Source organism: Aedes albopictus, chromosome 2 (genome assembly GCF_035046485.1).
Source record: "Aedes albopictus strain Foshan chromosome 2, AalbF5, whole genome shotgun sequence".
Taxonomy (NCBI): domain Eukaryota; kingdom Metazoa; phylum Arthropoda; class Insecta; order Diptera; family Culicidae; genus Aedes; species Aedes albopictus.
Window position 1 is genome coordinate 285,648,195 of NC_085137.1, and position 22,243 is coordinate 285,670,437.

General features: G+C 40.2%; 1 protein-coding gene across 2 annotated transcripts in view; it reads right to left on the bottom strand.

Annotated features, from left to right (window-relative positions):
- Positions 1–22,243, bottom strand: part of LOC109408897 (potassium voltage-gated channel subfamily H member 8) — a 160,966-nt gene that overhangs the window by 119,029 nt on the left and 19,694 nt on the right. The gene's annotated exons all lie outside the window — the stretch shown is intronic.

The window sequence follows — 22,243 nt, forward strand, 5'->3', positions numbered from 1 at the left end:
GGAATTACTCCAGGAATTCATCCACGAACTTTTCCAGAAATTCCTCCAGGAATTCCTCCGAAAATTCCTCCAAGAATTCTTTCAGGAATTTTTCCATAAAGTCTTCCAGGATATACTCCATGAATTACTCCAAGAATTGCTTCAGGAATAACTCGAGGAATTCCTCCAAAAATTCCTCCAAGAATTCCTTCAGGAATTCTTCCATAAAGTCTTCCAGGAAATACTCCATTAATTACTCCAAGAATTACTTCAGGTATAACTCTACGAATTCCTCCTCGAATTGCTTCAGAAATGATTCCAGAGATTCCTACGGGAATTCTTCCAGGAACTACTTCAGGCTGTCCTCAAAAGAATCATCCAGGAATTCTACAAGGAAATACTTACGGGATTCCTCCCAGAATTCCTGATAAAAATACCTTAAGGAAATGCTTCAAGAATTTCTTCAGAAAATCCTTAAAGAACTCCTCCAGAAGTGCCTCCAGCCAATCTTTTAGGAATTCCTTCACGATTTTTTTCAGGAACTTCTCCAGATATTGCTTAGGAATATCTCCAGGAATTCGTCTATTCCAGAACGTACTCCAGGAGTTACTCCAGGGTTTCCTCAAGAAATGTCTCTAGAACATCCTTCAAGAATTCCTTCGGTTAACTTTCCAGGAATTCCTCCCACAATTATCTCAGGTACAGTATTCCTTAAAGAGTTACTACAGGGATTCCAGGAATAGCTCCAGAAACTCCGTTAGAATTTACTCCAAGGATTCCTCCAGGAATCACTCCAGTAATTCCTCAAGGTAGGATGTCATCCAGGAATTTCTGTAGGAATTCTTGGAAAAATTTTTGAACGGATTCTTGATTGAAATCTTGAAAGAATTCTTGGGGGAGTTCCCGTAGCAGTTTCTGGAATAATTTCTGGAGGATTTTCAGGGAGAATTCTGGAGTGATTTTTGGGGAAGATCCTGTAGGAATTTCTGGAGGATGTCCTGGGAGAAATCCTAGAAAAGTTTATTTAGGAATTCCTCCCAGACTTCCGCCAAGAATTGCTTCAAGAATCCCTCTATGAATTTCTCCAAAAATCCCTCGAACAGTTCTTCCTGGAATTTTTTAAGAAATTTATTCAGGAATTATTTTACAAACTCCTGCAGGAATTCCTTCACAAATTCCTCCAGTAATTCCTTCAAAAATTCCTGCAAGAATTTCTCCATGAATTCCACCAGGAAATTCTCCAAAAATAACTTGTGAGATAGCTCCAGGGATTCCTCCTTGAATTCCTCCAGGTATTCCTCCAGTGACTCTTTCAAAAACTCCTTCAAGGCTTACTACAAGTATTTCTCTAGGGATTCCTAATGAAATTTCTCCAAGGAAATCCCCCAGGAATTCTTCCAAGACTCCCTCCAGGTATTTCTTCAAAAATTCCTCCAGGGATTATTTTAAGAGTTCCTCCAAGGATTCCACCAGGGATTCTTCCAGGGAGTAATTCCTGAAAGAAACTCCGAAGGAACTCCTGGGAGGAATTCTTAGATAAATTTCCGGATGACATCCTACCTAGAGGAATTACTGGAGTGATTCCTGGAGAAATTCTTGGAGTAAGTTCTAACGGAGTTTCTGAAGATATTCCTGAAAAAAAAATATGAAGCGCTTTCCAGAGGAATCCCTGGAGTAGCTCTTTAAAGAATTCCTGTACCTGAGATAATTCCGGGAGGAATTCCTGGAAGATTAACCGAAGGAATTCTTGGAGGAAATTCTAGAGACATTTCTTGAGGAAATCCTGGAGTAATTCCTAGAGTAGGTTCTGGAATAGTTTTTGGAGAAAGCCTTGAAGTAATTCATGGAGACATTCTTAGAGTGTTTCTGAGATTAATTTCTGGAGGCCTTCCTGGAAAAATTCTTGAGGTATTTTTCTAAAATAAAACCTTGAGAAGTTTCGGGAAGAATTTCAGGACGAATTTTTGGAGATATTCGTAAGCAATATCTGGAGGAATTCCTGAAATAATTCGTGAAGGAATTCCTAAAAGATTGGAGCCACTTCTAAAGCAGCTCTTTAAAGAATTTCTGAATAAATTCTTCAAGCATTTCCTTGAGGTATTCCTAAGAGGAATTCTGGAAGGAATTCTGGAAAAATTCCGGAAGGTTTTTTTTGACGAATTCCTGGAGTAATGCAAAGAGAAATTATGGGAATTCTTGGATTGTTTCCAGGAGGAATTCTTGACGGCTTTCCTTGATAAATATCGGAAAGAATTCGTGCAGGAATCCCTGGAGTAGATCCTAGAAGAATTCCTGGAGTCTTTCTTAAAGGAATCCCGTAAGTATTTCCTTGTAGAATTCCTGAAGTTTTTTTTGAGGATATTCTGAAGTAGTTTCTGGTAAAATTCCCGTAGGAATTTCTGAGGTCATTCCTGGAGCAATTGCTGGAGGATTTTCTAGAGTTATTCCTGAAGCAAATCTTGGAGTAATTAATGGAGTATTTCCTGGAATACTTCATGGAAGAGTTCCTGAAGGAATTCATGGAGGAATTTTTGGAGAAATTTCTGGAGAAGTTCGTGGATGAATTTTTGGAGTAATTCCTGGTGGAATTCCTGAAGGAATTCGTGGAGTATTTTCTGGAGAAATTCCTGGAAGAATGCCTGGATGAATTTCTGGTGGATATTCTGTAGGAATTCCTGGAGGAATTCCTAGACAATTTATTGAAGGAATCACTGGCGAACTTCTTGGAGGAATTCCTGAAGTGTTTTCTGGAGGAATTCCTTGATGAATTTCTGGTGGATATTCTGTAGGAACTCCTGGAGGAATCCCTAGAAGATTTATTAAACGAATCACTGGTGAAATTCTTAGAGGAATTGCTGGGGGAATTCCTGGAAGAATTTTTCCTGGAGGAAATTCAGGAAGAAATTCTGGAGGAATCTCTAAAGAATTTTCTGGAGCATTTACTTCCAGTTATTCCTCCACGAGTTCCTGCAGGAATTTATCCCAAAATTCTACCAAGAAATCCTGCAGGGATTCCTCCAGGAATTCCTCCAGAAAATCCTCATGGGATTCCTTCAGGAATTCCTTCAAGGAATTCTCCCGTGAATCATCCAGAGATGCCTCCAGGTATTCCTTCAAGGGTTCATTCAGGAATTCCTCCTGGGATTCCACCATAAATACCTCCTGCAGTTACTGCAGGAGATTCTCTAGAGATTCCTCCAAGGATTCCACTAGAATTCCTTCCAGAATTTCTACCAGGAAATCATCAAGAAATTCCTCCAGGAATTCCTTCAGTAATTCCTCACAGAATTCCTCTAGGAATTTCTACAGGAATTTCTTAATAAAAATCTCCAGAAAGTACTCCATGCATTTCTCCAAGAATTACTTCATGAATTTCTCCATAAATTATTCCAGGAATTCCTCCAAAAACTACTCCAGGAGTTCCTCCAGGAATTTCTCCGGAAATTCCTAAAGAAATACCTCCTGAGATTCCATCAGGTATTTTTCCAGGAAGTCTTTTTGGAAATACTGCAGGCATAACTCCAAGAATTTCTCCATGAATTACTCCAGATATTCCTACAGGATTCCTACAGGTGTTTATCCAGGAACTACTGCAAGATGTCCTCCAAATTTTTTTCCCAGGAATGCTCCAGAAAATTCTTTAGAGATTCCTCCAGAATTCCTTCCTGAATTTCCTCCAGGAAATCGTCCAGAAATTCCTCCAGGAATTTTCTCAGCAATTCCTCTAAGAATTTCGCCAGTGATTCGTTCAATAAATCTTCTAGGGATTCCTCCAGGAATTCCTACAGATTATCCACCAGAAATTTATCCAGGAATTCCTCCAGAAAACACTCCAGGAATTCCTCGATGAATTTTGCCAGTGATTCCTTCAATAAATCGTGTAGGAATTCCTCCAGCAATTCCTACAGAATATCCACCAGAAAATCCTCCAGGCACTCCTCCAGAAAACACTCCAGGAGTTCCTCTAAGAATTTCGCCAGTGATACCTTTAATAAATCTTCTAGGAATTTCTCCAGGAATTCCTACAGAATATCCACCAGAAATTCATCCAGGCATTCCTCCAGGAATTTCTCCAGAAAATACTCCAAGAATTCCTCCAGGAATGCCACCAAGAATTACTCCAGGAATTCATCAGGAATAACTCTAGAAAATCCTCCAGCAATTGCTCCAGGAATGACCTCAGAAATTCCTACGGGAATTTTACCAGAAACTACTTCAGAATATCCTCAAAAAAAAAAAACTTCAGGAATTCTACAAGGAATTCTACAAGGAAATAAAGAATTTTCTGGAGCATTTACTGTAGAAATTTATGAAGGAATCACTGGAGGAATTCCTGGAAAAAAAATGGAGGACATCTTGCAGTAGTTCCTGGATAAACATCTGTAAGAATCCTGTAGGAATACCTGGAGTAACTCACGGAGAAATTCTTGGAGTTATGCCTGGAGTATTTCCAAGAAGACTTCCTGCCTGGAGTATTTCCAAGAAGACTTGCCTGATGGAATTTCTGGAGGTATTCCTTGAGAAATTTCCGGTGGATTTCTTGGAGGAACTCCTGGAGTAGTACCTGAAGTAGTTTCTGGAGGAATTCCTGGAATAATTTATGGAGCAATTCAAGAAGTAATTCTTAGAGAAATGCCTGGAGTACTTTCTGGAGAAATTTTTGAAGGAATCCCTGTAGAAATTCCTAGGGCACCGTCCACAAATTACGTAACGCTCTAGTATGGACGAGCGTTACGGTCCATACAAAAATTGTGGGTTTTCATACAAAAAAGCGTTATGGAGGGGGGAGGGGGGGTATAAAAATCTCGATGTTAGCGTTACGTAATAAATGGATGCTGCCTAGAGGAACTCTGTGAGGAATTACTGAAGGAATTTCTGGAGGAATTACTGAAGGAATTTCTAGAGGAATTTCTTGATGATTTCCTGGGATGAATTTCTTGATGATTTCCTGGGAGAAATTCTGGAAGGAATTCTAGAGGAATCTTTGGAGGAACCTCTAGAGAATCTCTTGCAGCAATTACAGGAGGAATTTATGGTTGGATTCCTGGAGGAATCCCTGCAGGATTTCCTGGTAGAATTGCGGGATGAATTCCTGCAGGAACTCATGGAGGAATAACTGGAAGAATTCTTGGGGGACACCGTGGAAAAAAATCTAGAGGAATCGTCAGAGGAATCCCTAGATAAATCCTTGCAGGAATTCTTAAAGAAAGTCTTGGAGCAATTTATTGAAAAATTGTCTTGTGAAATCCCTTCCACAATTCCTGAAGAGAAATTCCTGGAGGAATTTCGAGATGAATTTCTGGAGTTATTCCTGGAAGAACTACTGGAAGAATTTTTAGTTGACATCGTGGAGGATTTTTTGGAGGAATCCCTTGAGGAAGTCCTGGTGGTATTAATGCAGGAATTTCTGAAGAAATCTCATGAGTCCTTCAATAATTTTCGGGAAAAATCCTGAAGAGAAGCATGCATCATTGCTGGAGAACTCCTGAATTAATTTCCAGAGTTATAATGGAGAAATTCCCAGTAAAATCCTAGGGTGATTCTACTACAAATGCTGGAGGAATTCTTGGGCTAATTCTAAAGAAATTCCCTTGGTATTTTTTGGGGTTGCCCTGGAGGAACGCCTGGGGAGCTCCTGGACTCACTCTCAGGAACTTCAGGAGGGCTTCCCGTTGAACTGAAAATAAATAAACTGTGGGAAGCTACTCCTGGAGGAATTTCTGGAGAAAAAATCTAAACCAGTTCTTGAAAGTATCCCAGAAGAAATTTCAGTAGAACTCAAGGACAAAAACCCAGACGGAGTAGCTAGAGAAATACCAGGAAGGATCTCATTAGAGGTTTTCCCGAAAGAACTACGGGAGAGTCCCTGAAAGCACTCCAAGGGAAATCATAAAAAAAGCTGGAGGAATCCCAGATTCCTGTAGAAATAACAAAAGAAAGTTCTGGATGAATGTACATCAAACACAGAAAGTGCGCAGGAACAAAAACAAAAATAAATGACAACCACTTCATACTGTGCGTGCGTTCGCGCAACATAAATTGCTGGTGCGCAGGCGCTATAGCCCGGTGAGCATTGTGTGCAGTGAGAACGAAGCGACAAAAGCCCTATCGAGTCTCGGCCGCGGCACCGGCCCGGACCCAGTCTCAGCCCGTAGGTTTGAATATCCCTTAAAACGGTGCCACCCAGCGGTATGATCTCGCTAAATTCCACCAGTGAGTGGGTTTGGGTGTATGGCATCTAGGCGAATTGAATCTTCACCCAAAGAAAAGGATGCCTTGAGATTGATTCATAAACATTGCGCGCAATTTGCCTTTCACTGTTGGCTCTGTCAAACGATGACCGCCGCCGCGACGCTGGTCTTCGTTGCCATGCGCACGACGACCAACAGCAAGCAAACGTGTAGGGTTGCCAGACAGTATTGCAATAAAAACATTGATTTATTTCACAAAAATTTGAATTCAAGATTGTGACAAAACTATGAAAGATACAATGTTGCACCAAAGGACAGTTTGGTAGCGTATCAAAAAATGAATGTTTTGTAGAAGAACATTTCTCACATTTATCACGTTTCTCACGAGTAAACTATCAAAAACGGTGAAAAGGGGGTACATTTTTAGGCACTTTTTACATAAAAGTCAAAATTTCTGCACTTAAATGACTTTTTATCAATTACCTGTCCAAAGAGCATTAAAAGACAAAGCTTTAGGCTTTCTATCCATGCGCTACGATTGATTATACGGTTCATAGTTTCTGAGTTAGAGATGTTTAAAGATGGGGTAGATTAATAACACTAATTTTTGAATAACTCACTTAGCAGTGATTTCCGACCCTACCTGTAGAACAATTTTTTGCTGCAAATATGGTTTACTTTCACCTCCTTTCGGGTGTAACACGAATTACCAGTCACCCTGTATTACTTAGGGATACATCTTAGTCTACTACAGTTTGTCCGAGGATATACTGGAGGAATTTACGAGACATTCCGGAAGGAGTACCCGTGGAACTCCTGGAAGATTTTTCGGATTTCTTTGTAGAATTCATGGAAATAAATACGAGGAAGTTCTATAGGAATTTTCGAGAAAAACCATGAAAAGTACAATAGGGAGCACCTGGAGAGAGCCATGCATTATTGCTGGAGGAGTTCTTTGTGAACTTCTGAAGTAAATTTCATGGGAATTCTGAAGGTAATTTCTCGGGAAATTCCTGGAGAAGTTCTCGGGGAATCTTGGAGAAATTTCCATGAAACTCCTGAAGGAGTTTCATGGTAGCTTCAAGATTTACTCTCGAGGACTTCTATAGAAATTGCATGGAAACTCCTGTAGGAATTCATTAACAACTGATGAAGGAATTTCTTAGGATCTTCGAGAGGAAATCCAATGGAAATCACCAGATAGTGGTCGGAGTCGATGTTGGCGCCACGATAGGTCCTGACGTCGATAATGTCGGAGAAGTGCCGTCCGTCAATCAGAACGTGGTCGATTTGAGATTCCGTCTGCTGTGGTGATCTCCAGGTGTAACGATAAGGAGGAATTTCTTAGGATCTTCGAGAGGAAATCCAATGAATCTCCCGAAAAACTCTTTGAGGAATTCCTTATGAGCTCAAGGATAAATTCCCGAGGATCTTCTGGAAGAATTTTCAAATTTTTTTTTTTGGGGAACTGTTGGAAATAAGTCCGAGGAACCATGGAAACTTGTAAAGTAATTCCCGAGGTACTTCTGTAGGAATATCTGAAGAGACTTCCCGGTGAACTTAATAAATTGTTAGGAAGCTTTGTCAGGAATCACAAAAAAAATTGGAGGAACCCCAGAAGAAACTATTGAAGGGATTTCACACTCTTGGAGGAATTACAACGCCTTTCTTGATATAAATTGTCATCATTAAGGTCATCACGCATTATTACATAGTATAGAACGCAATGAGAACATATCATAAATTTTGATTTTTAACATTAAGTTTTATACCAAAGCCACAATATGGGGTGTGAAGACATGTGAAGACATTTCAGCGTGCCTTGCGAAGACATTCGAAAATTTCACCTGGCATCCCTGGTTTCATTCCACCTGACACAGGTCCTTACAGGTCATGGTTGCTTCCGACAGTATCTACATCGTTTCGGGCATGCGGATTCTCCCGAATGCCCAGTGTGCAATGGTTTAAAGGAAGCGGCGGAACACGTTTTGTTCGTGTGCCCGCGTTTTCGCACAATGCGTGACCGCATGCTTGCCACATGCGGGGAGGACACAACTCCGGACAACTTGGTCCAGAGAATGTGTAGGGATGAGATCAGCTGGAATGCCGTTTCAACGGCTATCACCCATATCGTCTGGGAGCTACAAAGGAGGTGGCGCGTGGACTCGGAGAATGGCTAGTCCAGATGCAGTACAAGAGGTGGTCCAGGGGTTCGAAGTCGGCTTCGTAGGTCATACCGGTGCCCTGCGGTCGAGATCGACCCTTACAGCGATTAAGTGGCCGCGGAAAGGAAGTCCCGGTAGCGGTGCTGTCGTGGCGTCAGTCTACTGGGTTGGATCTGAGCCCGCGGTTGGAAAGGGGTCCCCGGCAAGGGTCGGGGTAGGTGAGACTCTGCTGTCTGCAACCTACGGATGCATCTGATAGGGCCTGAAGGGTAGTAATACCCTTCCTTTGCGGGCAGGTCAGATCGGGTTGCATGTGGGCATCAGTTCTTGATGTCTGCTCAGCAGTAGGGCGCGGGCGGGGTTGACCCTGCCCGCCTTCCGAGGACAAAGGGAGTGGCGAGGACCACTCGGGAAACTGGCTAAGCGCCAGCACGCTACCGTGATGGACTCTCCAGAGCGAGTCAGCGATGTTCGTTGCTGCTAGGCTACGGCAGCTAACCTTGAGGGTGCGATATGCACTAGCCCCTCTCTGAAGCAATACCTTCTTGGTGGTTCCGGAGAGACGCAGGGTTTGGCGACCCTGTTTTAGTGGGTCGAGGAGAGAGTAGTCCTGGCTTCTACCGGCATTGTAGAAGACGGCCTTAACCCCACACTACCCTAACCTTCCTGTTAGGCTGTCTGACGAGCAGATTTATCCCCCTATGGTTTAGAAGGAAAAAAAAAGGCGGCGCTTTTTCTCCCGAAAGAGGCGGGTCTGCTGTTTCCGCTTCTGTTTGTAACGTTCCACGTTCTGTCGAGTCCCTTGCTGCAGCATTACCGCCCTCGCTGCGTTCTTCTCCTCCAAAACCGTTCTGCACTCTTCGTCGAACCATTCATTACGTCGATTCCGTTCCACGTACCCGATGGTGCTCTCGGCTGCGTCGTTGATGGCTGCTTTCACTGTACTCCAGCAGTCCTCTAGAGGGGCCTCATCGAGCTCACCCTCGTCTGGCAACGCGGCTTCGAGATTCTGTGCGTATGCTGAGGCGACATCTGGTTGCTTCAGTCGCTCTAGGTTGTACCGTGGCGGTCGCCGGTACCGTACATTGTTGATGACGGAGAGTTTTGGGCGCAGTTTGACCATCACCAGATAGTGGTCGGAGTCGATGTTGGCGCCACGATAGGTCCTGACGTCGATAATGTCGGAGAAGTGCCGTCCGTCAATCAGAACGTGGTCGATTTGAGATTCCGTCTGCTGTGGTGATCTCCAGGTGTAACGATAAGGGAGGCTGTGTTGGAAAAAGGTGCTACGTATGGCCATATTTTTGGAGGCGGCAAAATCAATGAGTCGTAGGCCGTTTTCTTTCGTCTGCTGGTGGGCGCTGAACTTACCAATCGTCGGTCTGAATTCCTCCTCCTGGCCTACCTGAGCGTTCAAATCTCCTATGATGATCTTGACGTCGTGGCTTGGGCAGCGATCGTACTCGCGTTCGAGCTGCGCGTAAAATGCGTCCTTGTCATCATCAGTACTTCCGGAGTGTGGGCTGTGCACGTTTATTATGCTGAAGTTGAAGAATCGGCCCTTGATCCTCAACCTGCACATTCTTTCGTCGATCGGCCACCAACCGATCACGCGCCTCTGCATATCACCCATCACGATGAAAGCTGTTCCCAGCTCGCGTGTGTTGCCGCAGCTCTGGTAGATGGTATGATTACCTCTAAACGTTCGCACCATGGATCCTATCCAACACACCTCCTGCAGCGCTACGATGCCGAACCCGCGGTCCTTCAGTAGATCGGCGAGTATGCGGGTGCTCCCAATGAAGTTGAGAGATCGGCAGTTCCACGTACCGAGTTTCCAATCGCAAGTCCTTTTTGTTCGCTGGGGTCGTTGCCGTTGGTCTCGGTTCGTATTATTCTGTTGCTGATTTTCCGATTGCGATGCGATTGAGAACGTTATAATTCCTAGTATTCTTGAGTTATGCTTTTAGCTCTGGCATGAGTTTGAAGAAATTTAAGATGATCTTATGATGATGTTGATTTAAACCACCGATAATGGACCGACCACCGACCTAGATTTCAATGGAAGCCATGTTGAGAAAACTCATGAACAATGTTCTCATGACCAGGAATAATATTTTTGAATATTGTATTAGTGCGTTATAATGGAAGGGCGTTGCAATTTTTGGAAGTATCTTGCAACATATATACGATGAATTTTGCTTGGCATTTGGCATCCTTGCTACGTTCCGGAAATTTGTCCAATTTGTGTAATAAATTAATTCCGATTACAATAATGTGTTATTTTCATTGTGTTTTTAATTTCAATTTAATTCACCAAACTTTTCTGTCGTCATAAAAGCTGCATCAGCAACAACACTGATAAATTTATTATCGTTTTATCGTGCACTTGAAGATTTCTACAAGGAGAGAGCAATTCGCCTTGAGGACAACTTGGGAAGTACAACAAGTTTTAAGAGAAATTTAGAAACAATTCTCCAAGAGCATCTAAGGATGGGCCTCTTTGATCTTATGGCGGGTTTATGGTTGAGTTGATGTCGTGTTGCAGAGCAATTTGGTTTATGCATGGTTTTAAAGAGCAGGTGTTGAAGAATACTTCAAAAGCATTATAAAATTAGTATTGGACACATTCTACCGTGACGTTACAACGTTTTGACGCCTTTTTGGGCAGATTTTTCACTATAACTCATAAATTCGACCGAAAACCCTGAAATATTTTTGCATATTCGGATTCCTTGTAAAATTTCCAATAAGTATGATCTGTTGAACAGTTAGTTTTGATTGGAAAAGTATGCGTAAAATGGGAATTAGTAGCGTGACGTTACAACGTTGTAACGTCACGCTGCTAATTCTCATTTTTAACATACTTTTTCAATCAAAACTAACTGTTCAACAGATCATATTTGTAGGAAATTTTACAAGGAATCCGAATATGCAAAAATATTTGAGGGTTTATGGTCAAATTTACGAGTTATAGTGAAAAATCTGCCCAAAAAGGCGTTAAAACGTTGTAACGTCACGGTAGAATGTGTCATTGTTACTTGGGAACTCAGTCTTCCGGATAAAGGAGCGCCAGCAGGAAGAACGAGATCAGCTGCTTGGTTTCGCTGATGATATTGATATTATTGCTAGTAAATTTGAGGCGATGATGGCGGAAACGTACATCCGACTAAAGAGTGAAGCCAGGCGAATCGGATTAGTCATTATTGCGTCAAAGACAACATGATGACAAAGACTTCCAAGGAGGAATCATCGCACTTCGGAGATGTTTTACCGAAATCTCAACCTTTAAGTTTGTTTTACAAACTGTTATGGCAAATTAGTTATTAAGAGATTAAGAGAAATCTCAGCAATATTTGAAATATAGAGAGGATTCACTCGATTGAGTGAAACATTAGGAGCAGCTCGTAGGCTGTATTTTTTACGAACTTTTTCGTATTGTTGGTCAATAGCTGAGTTCAGGGCGTCAACGTATAAATGAATAGCTCTTTTATTTCGCTGATGCAGTCTTCATAACAACGATTGTTTTACTAATATTCCGCCCCTTTCCTGATAACCGTGAGAACGTGGCCAGTGCTATTAAAGCAAAGTTATATGTTGAGCTTTAAGCTTGAAACTTTTATCTCGGACTTTTCTCGGAACAAGTTTTATAGTAATTGTTATAATTTTGGTAATACTATTTGTTCATGTTCTCAAGCTGATTTTACACATTATACATTGTACTATGATGCCCATATTCGCATATTTGACTTATGCGCCACTGCAGTTTTCAACACGCTTTCTATAATTTAAAAAAAATGAAATAAATGTTAAATGTTAAATGTATTAGTTTGTGTATGCTGACTTTGTCAATGGTGGTTACGTCGACTATGCGATCATGAGCAGTATGTATGTACGACGTATAACGAGTAAAGCACCATATTACTACAAAAAAATGAACTTTTTCTTATTTTTACGCATCTTAACACTCTTTTAAGGTCAGACCCCGGTACGGATTTAACAAAAAATCAATGACTTCAATGACTTGGTTAAAAAACATTTACGTGAGTGCAACACGAATGAAAAAAATGTAAGTTAGCAAAAAAAATACTCATATTGACTAACCATGGAAATGCACAGTGAGCTTACCACAGAAGCAATGATTTTTTCCAGTTGGGATGTTATGCCAATAAAAAGAATAACAGAACACTCTAGAGACAAAAAGCGTATTTAATCAAACATCAAACATAACTGATAAAGTGTAACCAAATGGCTAAATATCCAAACAAAAAAGAAAGAATAAAGCGACTCCTCACTTTCAAATTCAATTGACAAATCCAATTATTCATCATTACGCCATCCAATAAGCGCGATCGACACGTTATGCCTCAACGAACGATACGCAAGCAAAGAACTCTTTAAGTTTTTCGACTGGCTCGGGCTCTAGATACCTCAGTCAGTCACGCGTCCGCGGACAGGAACCCATTTCAGAGCGCGTCATTAAAAATGTATTGACTTAATATTTTCCGTTCAAAATGGATTATCAGTCGGAAGGGGCATATTTTACGCCATTCCGAGGGTCGCTCTACAGTGATCTGATTTTAAAAGAAAAATGAACTTTGCAGCTTATTTTCCCTTTTTTGCAATTTATTTCGACGCAGTGCTCGCTCTTTTCATTCATGTCGTTGGTACTGTTTATTGTGTTCCATACATATTTCACCCATTAAAGAGGAGACAGTGCACGGAGCTGTTCTTTCTTTGGCTTTAAATCTTCCAGAGTGGTGATGTTGGTGACTCGTGGTATAAAGGCTTTGAGAGACATAAGACGCTTGCAAAGAAGCATGGGCAAACTTAGAATGTGCTTAATCCAGAGCCGTGCATTAAAAGTTTTGTTTTAGAATTTGAAATGTTTCTAGGTACTATCATCCGTGGTAATATTAATAATTGTTTTCTATTTTGTTACTTATTAGTTTCTTTGTATAAACAAACGTAATGTTTTAATCTATATTAATACTGATCCTCTATCACGCCGAGGACCTGGGATCGAATCCTACTCCCGACAAACTCGCAAAATGTGAATTCTTCTTTCGGAAGGGAAGTAAAGCGTGGGTCCCGAGATGAACTAGCCTAGGGAGAAAAATCTCGTTAATATAGATTAAAAAAAATGCTGACCCTCTTAGTACATGTTAAACTACTTATAAAGCACTATAAATTTTTTGAATTTGTTTAAATAGGCTTTTAAATATAGTTTTTGATTGAGCAGAAACTTATATAATGCAGAATTATTGTTTGGACATTAGGTTGAGATTCATTATCGGGTGGATCAAGCCAATCAATGTTACCATCAATGATCAATGATATTTCGCTTTACGATACACAACTTGAAACTATTTTTTTCTTCTAAACTCGTGAAATTATTTTTTATGCGATTCAGTATCATAATTTATATTTTATTTAACTCATTTTGGTATCATAATGACCATTTTTACGAACTGGTGCGAAGAGGCATTGGTGGCACCGACTCTTTCAGCAGATTACTGTGAAGCAAACACATGATTGCTGTTGGACCTGCTACAAAGCTGCAAGTATGATTTATTTAGTTAAATAATATTACAATAAATATATAATAAAACTTACAAATTCGGTGGAATTATAGTGGAAACATCTATCTGGGTTCCAACCGTCACCTCCTCACTAAATAATTTAATTACATTGTTTTTGTCATCAGCTGTCAAGCATTGTCATATAGGAAACTCCTAGGGTGTGCATGTAATTGAAATATTGAAATCTAAAGAGCGCATTTATGCGCAACAGGTTGCATAATGAAAAATACACCGTGTCCAATAAATTCTCATACAAAATAAAATACAAATTTAGAAAATATAATTTTTTGCAACTCGGCACTATAAATTCTTATTTTACACTTGCCGTTCTGGCACCGAAACGGCCTACTTTTTCTCACTATATTAAACAGTTGCATTATGATTCATACTGCAACTAATTTCGGTTGCATTATGAATCATAATGCAATTGTTTGATCAACAATCAGAGTTTTCACCTTGGTTGCCACTGTTTCCACTGTAAGAGCTTGCAAAACTGTGACAATTACAGCAAAGCTTGCTTGATCCAAACTTTGGATCTAGTATGTTGGAGCACGTGGTCGTTCCCATTGAACTACCGCGAAACGTGATGGTGTTGACGGAAATGATTATATTCTAGTGAATTATTTTGGTCATTGCAAAAAATGTTGTATGTAACTCGTTGCAAAACTCGATTTTTACAGCACTCTTCGTATTTATCCAACGAGGCTTGCCGACTCGTGCTGTAAAAATCATCATTTTGCCACTCGTTGCATAAATAACTATTATTTCACATCTGTGATTCATATTTTTAAAATGAATGCATGTATTGAAGGGCCACATAGTACTGACTCAAAGCCCCAGGACAAACTTTTTATTTTTTATCGGCTGATACTCAGGATCTGTAAAATATAAAAATAAGTGGTTTTCACTATGATTGATGGGAAAAGTTGTACTTGTCAAACCGGAAGTCCATGATTAAACCTGATTTTGAACCGGAAATAAGTGTTCCCTTGTGCTATGTTTGGCGATATGTTCTACAGCTGCCTTTTGGCTTCTTTTTCAATAAATAGCTGTTTATTCTCAGTAGATCAATCAAAGTTTAATCTAAATCTGGCCTTTAATTTCTTAGCGAAACGTGCTTTTACAAATTGTAATCAATTTTATAAATTGGGACAGAAACCGATAAACGCCTAGAAGTACGCAATGATCTAGTCATAATTCGTTGGCTAAAAGTATGACCCGCATTTGCATTTTAGGTGGATTAATCAAATGAGTAATACTTTTAAAAGAAGGGCTCAAATACACAAAACAAATTCTTCATAGGCACCAAACTTCTAAAATCATCTTTTCAGGTCCAAATTGATTATGATCACGAAATTGGGTCTTAGGGAGTCCTACCGGAAGTACACTCCTGGGACCAAGTTTCAGATGCAACTCATGCTAGAAAGCAGTCTCAGCATTGTGTTCTTGCGTTGGCCTATCATTTCAAGATGTTAAAGATTTCAGAATTATTATAAAATACCAGAGTCATAAACGAATCGCCAAAACATTGCACCAGGGAACACTTATTTTCGATGCAAAAACAGGTTCAAGCATGGACTTCCGGTTTGACTACTCTTACATGAAGTACAACTCTTCCCATAGATCATAGTGAAAACCGCTCATTTTTATATTTTAGAGATCCTGAGTATCAGCCGATTAAAAATAAGAAGTTCGTCCTGGGGCTTCGAGGGTTAAATTAGGGATGTCATTTAAACTTGGGGACATTTTTGTTGAATTGACCACAAATAGCCATCATAAAAATTTGGTGTTATTGTTTTGTCGCACCGTATATCTGTCACTTTGAAAGTAGTAAGCAGAACTCAATCAATGTAATACAAAAAAAATCCGGTATGTTGGCTGCCAAATTTTCAGCCGAATCGATTTAATAGAAACCGAGTAGTATATCGTCAAATTTTGACATTTTGTATGAAATAGAACCGGTGGTCTTATTGTTTTGTCCGAATCGGAATGAAACTGCAGGAACTGGGTAGGGGATCAGACGTTCTATGCAGCGCGCCATGCTCGGCGTACGTCTTACGCACAATGTAGAAGAAAAATCTATCTGTTTTCGCATGTCAAAAATTCTGATTTTTAACTGCACGGATAATATTTCAAACCACTGCAAGCGCACAAAAAAGGAGATTACTGTTAGAGTTTAGCCCCACTTTGCTTTATTTTGCTGTAAAGGATAGACTTCTAAGCGGTTATGAATTCAAATTGATAGAATGACAACTCGAAGTACATTCAATGCAACCCATGAAGCGATTTCGAAACCACAAAATCACTTTTAATTTGATTTTTTCCAGCACCAAGCTTTCAAACCACCACTACCGATTTATTATTCGATTCTACTCACCACCTGCACACCACGCATAGTAGCACCAGTGAAATGAAAACCAAGGTAATTCCCTGATAAGCTGGATTAATGTGTTGCCACTGGAACAAATTGAACGATGGCGAAGCAAGGCCTGGAGGCAGGAGATAAAGCATATCCTGCCACCCGAAATGATAATCACGCTTTCTGTTTCCTCCTATTTTGCTGCAAAATTGGAAGGTGTGCGTTTCAACTGGGGAGTTTACTGGCTGCTCTAGGTATAATTGTCCCAGGTCCAGCGGGACACGCAAGATACATAGGACGGGTATACGTTGAACGACAGTTTATTAGTTATTTGAAATTTCATTTGTGTATCTTTGCTGTGTAGAAAGACAAAAGGGTTGGAGGAGCCATAAGTTTGATTCCCAGGGTCCATTCAGCCGGAACGGTAAACGTGCGAGAAACTTTTCGTAATGAAAAATTCGTTGACGCAAAGAGCATCTATGTAAGTGCCTGCCACACGGGATATAAACACAAAATGGTAACTGGCAGAGTAAGCCCTCCGTTAACCAATGTATAAGTTGCTCATAAAACACTATACTGAGAAGCATGCTTTGTACCAGTTGGGGCGTAACGCAACGCCAAGCACAGGTAAGGAGGTAAGCTTGATTATGTTGTCCAGAAATTTAACTCAACATCAACTGATCATGAACAAATAGTGTCATCTAGAAAGTGTTCGAGATGCTCAGAAATTGAATTATATTATTCACAATATACTAGCATCCGATTATTTTTGATTCAAACCCTTGATTGTTTTGGGATAAAACTTGTAAAGAAGTTTGATTGTCATCTGAAACCAACGAAACGATTCATTACTCTTCTAACAATGAAAATATTACGCAAATGACGTGGGAAGCGTCGTGCGAACTTCTCATGATGGATTATTTTACTTGGTGGACGCGTGGTTTAGGTTCCAAATTCAACAGGCGTGTTTGTCAGTACACCCTTTCTACCTCTCTGAATACCTACTTAGTTTATGGACTAATGCGCGGCTCAATAGAATCAATGAAAATGTTAAAGCACTATACACATATTAATTTAAATGTAAAAGCTTTTCGTTTTTTTTACGTAGAGGGTAAGGCTCATATAGCCACAGCTGCAAACGCGTGGGTATACAGCATAACCATGTTGAGGAGGACGGGTTCCGGTCGGTCCAGGAATTTTTCATAAAAGAAATTTCCTTGAATTCATTGGACATAGAGTACCCAAGTAACATTTTGATAGGCAATTGGCCTTGTAAAGGTATTCAGAGCTGTCATAAAACCTTTAATTTTGATTTTATTATCGTTCTAAGAGCTTCTTCTAGTCTATAAAAAATGTTACTTGAGAATCTTCGTGTCTGCCGCGCAACATACACATGCAAATGGTCATTGGTAGAGGAAGCTCTCAGCTAGTAAATGTGGAAATGCTCACAGAACACCAACCTGAGAAGCAGGCTTTGTTCTAGTCAGGACGTTACGCCAAAAAGAAGAAGAAGAGCCGAAAATTAATTAAACTAATGCATCAGATAGTGTTAGTTGGGACGCTAAACAGATCTGACACGATGTCCCTCCGGCGAGACAGGAGTGTTGGCGTAGGCCCAAAAAGTCACCCGTAAAAATCCCCGAATAACATCCCGGGTAGAGGTGAATGGCAAACCAAAAACAAAAGAATAACAAATTTTTATGTCATAACTTATTTTGTCATTTATGAATTCTTCATAAAAAGCTCAAAAGATCATGTCAATAGCATAATATGATATCTTATCAAAATATGCAATTCGCTTGTCATTTATCAAATTCTGAAGAATAACTATACTGAATGTCTTATTTTGCTATCATAACAATTTTTGTAATTGGTGTTGATCAAAGATCAAAGATATTGTTGACCTCGGATATTGTTGTGAAATAGGAGTGTTCACGGTGCGGCTTCGGAGTCAGTTTGGCTTTCTATTCCGCAGAACCATTACCTGTTCTGTAGCTTAGTTGGTTAAAGCGCCGGTCTAGCGAATACGGAGTCGTGGGTTCGAATCCCACCAAAACGCGATTTTTTTCACAAATTTCACCTCTCAATTTGTCAATTAGCAACATTTCGTGCCTTCTAATTACAAGTTTTTCCCGTATGTTTCAGAAATACCAGCATATCTGGTAAAGTGCCAGTAAAATGGGCAATATGTGTCATTGTTATATGGCATTTATTTATGTTTTTATGATTAGGGATTGCGATCTCATCGCTCTGGCTCCATTGAATAAGGTTACACAGAAGGTTTCAACGTGGCGAAATATTGAACCCCTACTTATCTGATCGAGATATTGTACAACGAACCCGTGTCATCTTGTAATTGGACGATCGGACCGCCGCCAAGGCCATCCGTCAAAAACCACTGTGCGTCGTGCTCCTGTCAGCAGCCGGGTTTTTAGATGAATCGACGCAATCTAATGTAGGATGTAGGATGCAATTCTTGTTTACCCAATTTGACACAATCTACGGAGGAAGAAGCAGACGACCCGGAAACGCCTGGTAATAGATCATTAATTTTAAGCGTTATTGTAAAAACGAACGAATTGCCAAAAATTACTTCAAAAACAAGAGCCATTGAAAATTTAGTTTATTGTCAGAATTTCAATCGCATGAAAAGCGCAAAAAAAAAGTAAATGAAATTCACAAACAAATTTTGAGTTCATCCTTCTCGGTTATTTTGGGTACTGAAACCAGTTGGAATGATAGCGTTAAAAGTGAAGAAGTTTTTGGTAACGATTTTAATGTTTATTGAGACGATCGAGATTTTTTAACTCTTACCCAAATAATGTCTGGTGGCGGTGTTCTCGTAGCAATTTCCTCAAAATTCAACTCAGAGCTTGTTGTTTCTACTAAGTTTAAAGAATTCGAACAAGTTCAAGCACAAATCGCCGGCGAAACTCATATTTTTGCTTCGGTATATTTCCCACCTGATCAAGCTTGTAAATCAACATATGAAATGTTCTTACAAGCTGCTGAAGAAATTATTTCTAGACCAACATTTGAAAAGGGTGTAACAGCCATTTCGAATTTCTGCTTCTCCCGTCCCTCCTAGGCTTACCCCCCATTATTCATGAAATCTTTTACCAGTAACAGATAGATCTGACTCCCCTCTATCTGTTAACGGGAAAAGTTTGCATAAAAATTTTGAAATACGCTTAGGAGATACGGAACAAGTGAGAATTTGCAATGGTTGTTCCGCCCTTTTCAAATGTTAGTGTAGGTTTCACAATTTACTCCGGAATTTAAAGTACATATTTATGGCGATTTCAATCAACGTGACGTACCGTCAAGTCGCCATTCACCGTGGGTCTAAGAAAATTTGAGGCGAATGAAAGCTGTCGTTTTACACCAATCTTATATAAACATTGTTGGTACCGCTGTTAATTGCCTTCATTATTGGTTAGAATCAAAGTAATAACCACAAAACAAGATTTATTTAGAAAAACGAATGTTCAAATTTTCAATTTATTATACTTATATGGGGCAACATGGGGCACGGTGAATGGAGACCATTGATTTTTAGGGTACCCATTTATCGTGCCCTTTTGTTTCAATTTAAAAATAAGTGGAATCGAACTTTCTTGGTAAACTTGCTTCGATAATGCAAAATGTGGGCTTCGTGGCCGTGCGGTTAGCGCGTTTTGTAAGCTTCGGTGTGCGGGTTCGATTCCCGTTCCAGTCGGGGAAAACTTTTCGTCAAACGGAAAATCCTCCATTGGGCCACTGGGTGTTAAGTGTGTTGTCCATTGTCTCGTGTATGTAATGTTCAGTCTGTGCAGCCTCTGGCTGAAGACGGTGTAGTGTCTTTTTTTTTTAATACATACCTGATAGGTGAATTTAATTGCTTCTTGGTGAAATAATTTTGTAACTACATTTAGTTAATCACTTAAATCACGTAAGCGCAGTTTTTGATTTTTTACTACAAATGCAGTGAACGAGTAAAATATTGCTTCATGTAAACACACTTTAGTGTCAAAATGGTACTGTAAAAAGTTTCTAACCCACGTTTTGATATGGTAACAATTCATTAGTGTTGTATTGGTGAAATCAAAGTGAAATTTCATACGATTCCGTTGTAATTCCATTGTAATATGAAAATGGCGACTTGACGATAGATTTCATATCCGATTCTGAAAATGAATGTATTTTATTACCAGGTGTAGGTGAAAATGAATCGCTACAGTTGATTTTTGAAAAAAAAAACTGCTTGTTTAGGTTTAAACCAAATTAATCGTGTGAAAAATCAGCAAAATCGATATCTAGGCTTTTTATTAACTAACATCCTTGAGGACTTCTGTGTGGAAAAAGCTCCCCTTCCATTATGGAAAAACGAGGTGTTCCATATCGCTATCGAATATTCCGTTTTTATCCATATGAACGTTAACTCAAATAATAATTGGCCTCAGGGTCGGCACGTTCACTAAACAATTACTCGCGGGCAGGTAATTCTCGCGCAAAATGGAGGAAAACCACAGCACATTTACACGTTACAACAGTTTATCCGTACTACAAATTTCTTGGCTTATTCCTGGCATTCTCACTCCCACTTTCTTACAAACTATCTGACCTTTTCTGTTGCGGGGCCCCTTCTCCTTCTGCTCCACCACCTCTCCTTCCTCGTCTCCAACGGCGACTCGCGTGCGGACGTGGATCCTCGGCTCGCTCTCCACGGTTCCCGGGGGTGGCTTGGGACTCGCGCTGCTCCGTATTCCGGCCGGCTACTCGTCCGGGTCCTTACCGATGTCGTAGTGAATCGGTCTTCGGTTTTGCCGGAATGACTTTGGACACTCGGATTTCGTAGGGCACTTCACGGGGTTCTTAAACCAAAAAACAGCGGGGTTTTGGGATGGGGGAATGTATCACTTCTCAGTCCTATACCGAAGAATCTCAAGGTTACCTGATGTCCTCTTCGCCTCCTTTCCACCTCTTCGAAATCTTTCTATAATTTTGCACTGCTTATTTTGTATCCACTTCTTAAGCTTTCTGTAGTTGTCGACTGTCTTAATTGACGAACTATACGCAAGCGAGTCTGTAATATGGAGTTCGCTTGGAGGTCCATGACCTCGTATCTCGGTCATTGCCCCCACATCCCATGTTGTGATCTATTAATGGCCCCATTACGCCACCCCTCATGGCCACCCAAGAATGGTAACCATCCATCTGGCGGTGGGTTTTGGAACTGAGGTGAGTGAATGATGATGTTCTTCTCGTAGGGTGGTGGAGCTTGAACCTGACTAAGCCTATCGCTGTCGGGAGTTAAGCTGGGAAAAACCTACATTCATAACGAATACTACCTGCTTTTTTAAAACATTCACGGTTTTCACAAAATCACACAAAATTCTCGATAGTACATACGACACGAATTATACAACACTTACAATGTCTATGATTATAGTTAAGCCAATTATGAAAATATTAGACTTCAACTTAATAGAACTAATTGGCAATCTGTTTCAAGAAATCCAGATGTGGAATATGCTGTTGAGACTTTTTATAGCATTTTGTCGGAAACAATTCATTCGGAAGTTCCACTAAGGAGAAAACGACGAAATAATGGTTCTAAAAACCCAGTCTGGTTCAACAGGCAAATAATTAACTTAAAAATCGGAAACAAAGGGCTCACAAAGTATACCGACGACACAAAAGTCAAGAAAACATTGAAAAGTATTTAAGCATTTGCAATCAACTTAATCTAGCCATATCCACTGCTCTTGAAGAGTACAACAGAAAACCCGAGAATGAAATAAAATCCTGTCTCAGGAACTTCTTCAATTATGCTAAAACTAAGTTGAAGTCGAGCAATTTTCGATCAAAAATGTCATTAGATGGTAAAGTGGTAGAAAATGCCGATGAAATTTGCAATCTTTTTGCGGCTTATTTTCAAGAGACTTATAGTACATTTTCTGATACCGATCGCGACTATGAATGTTT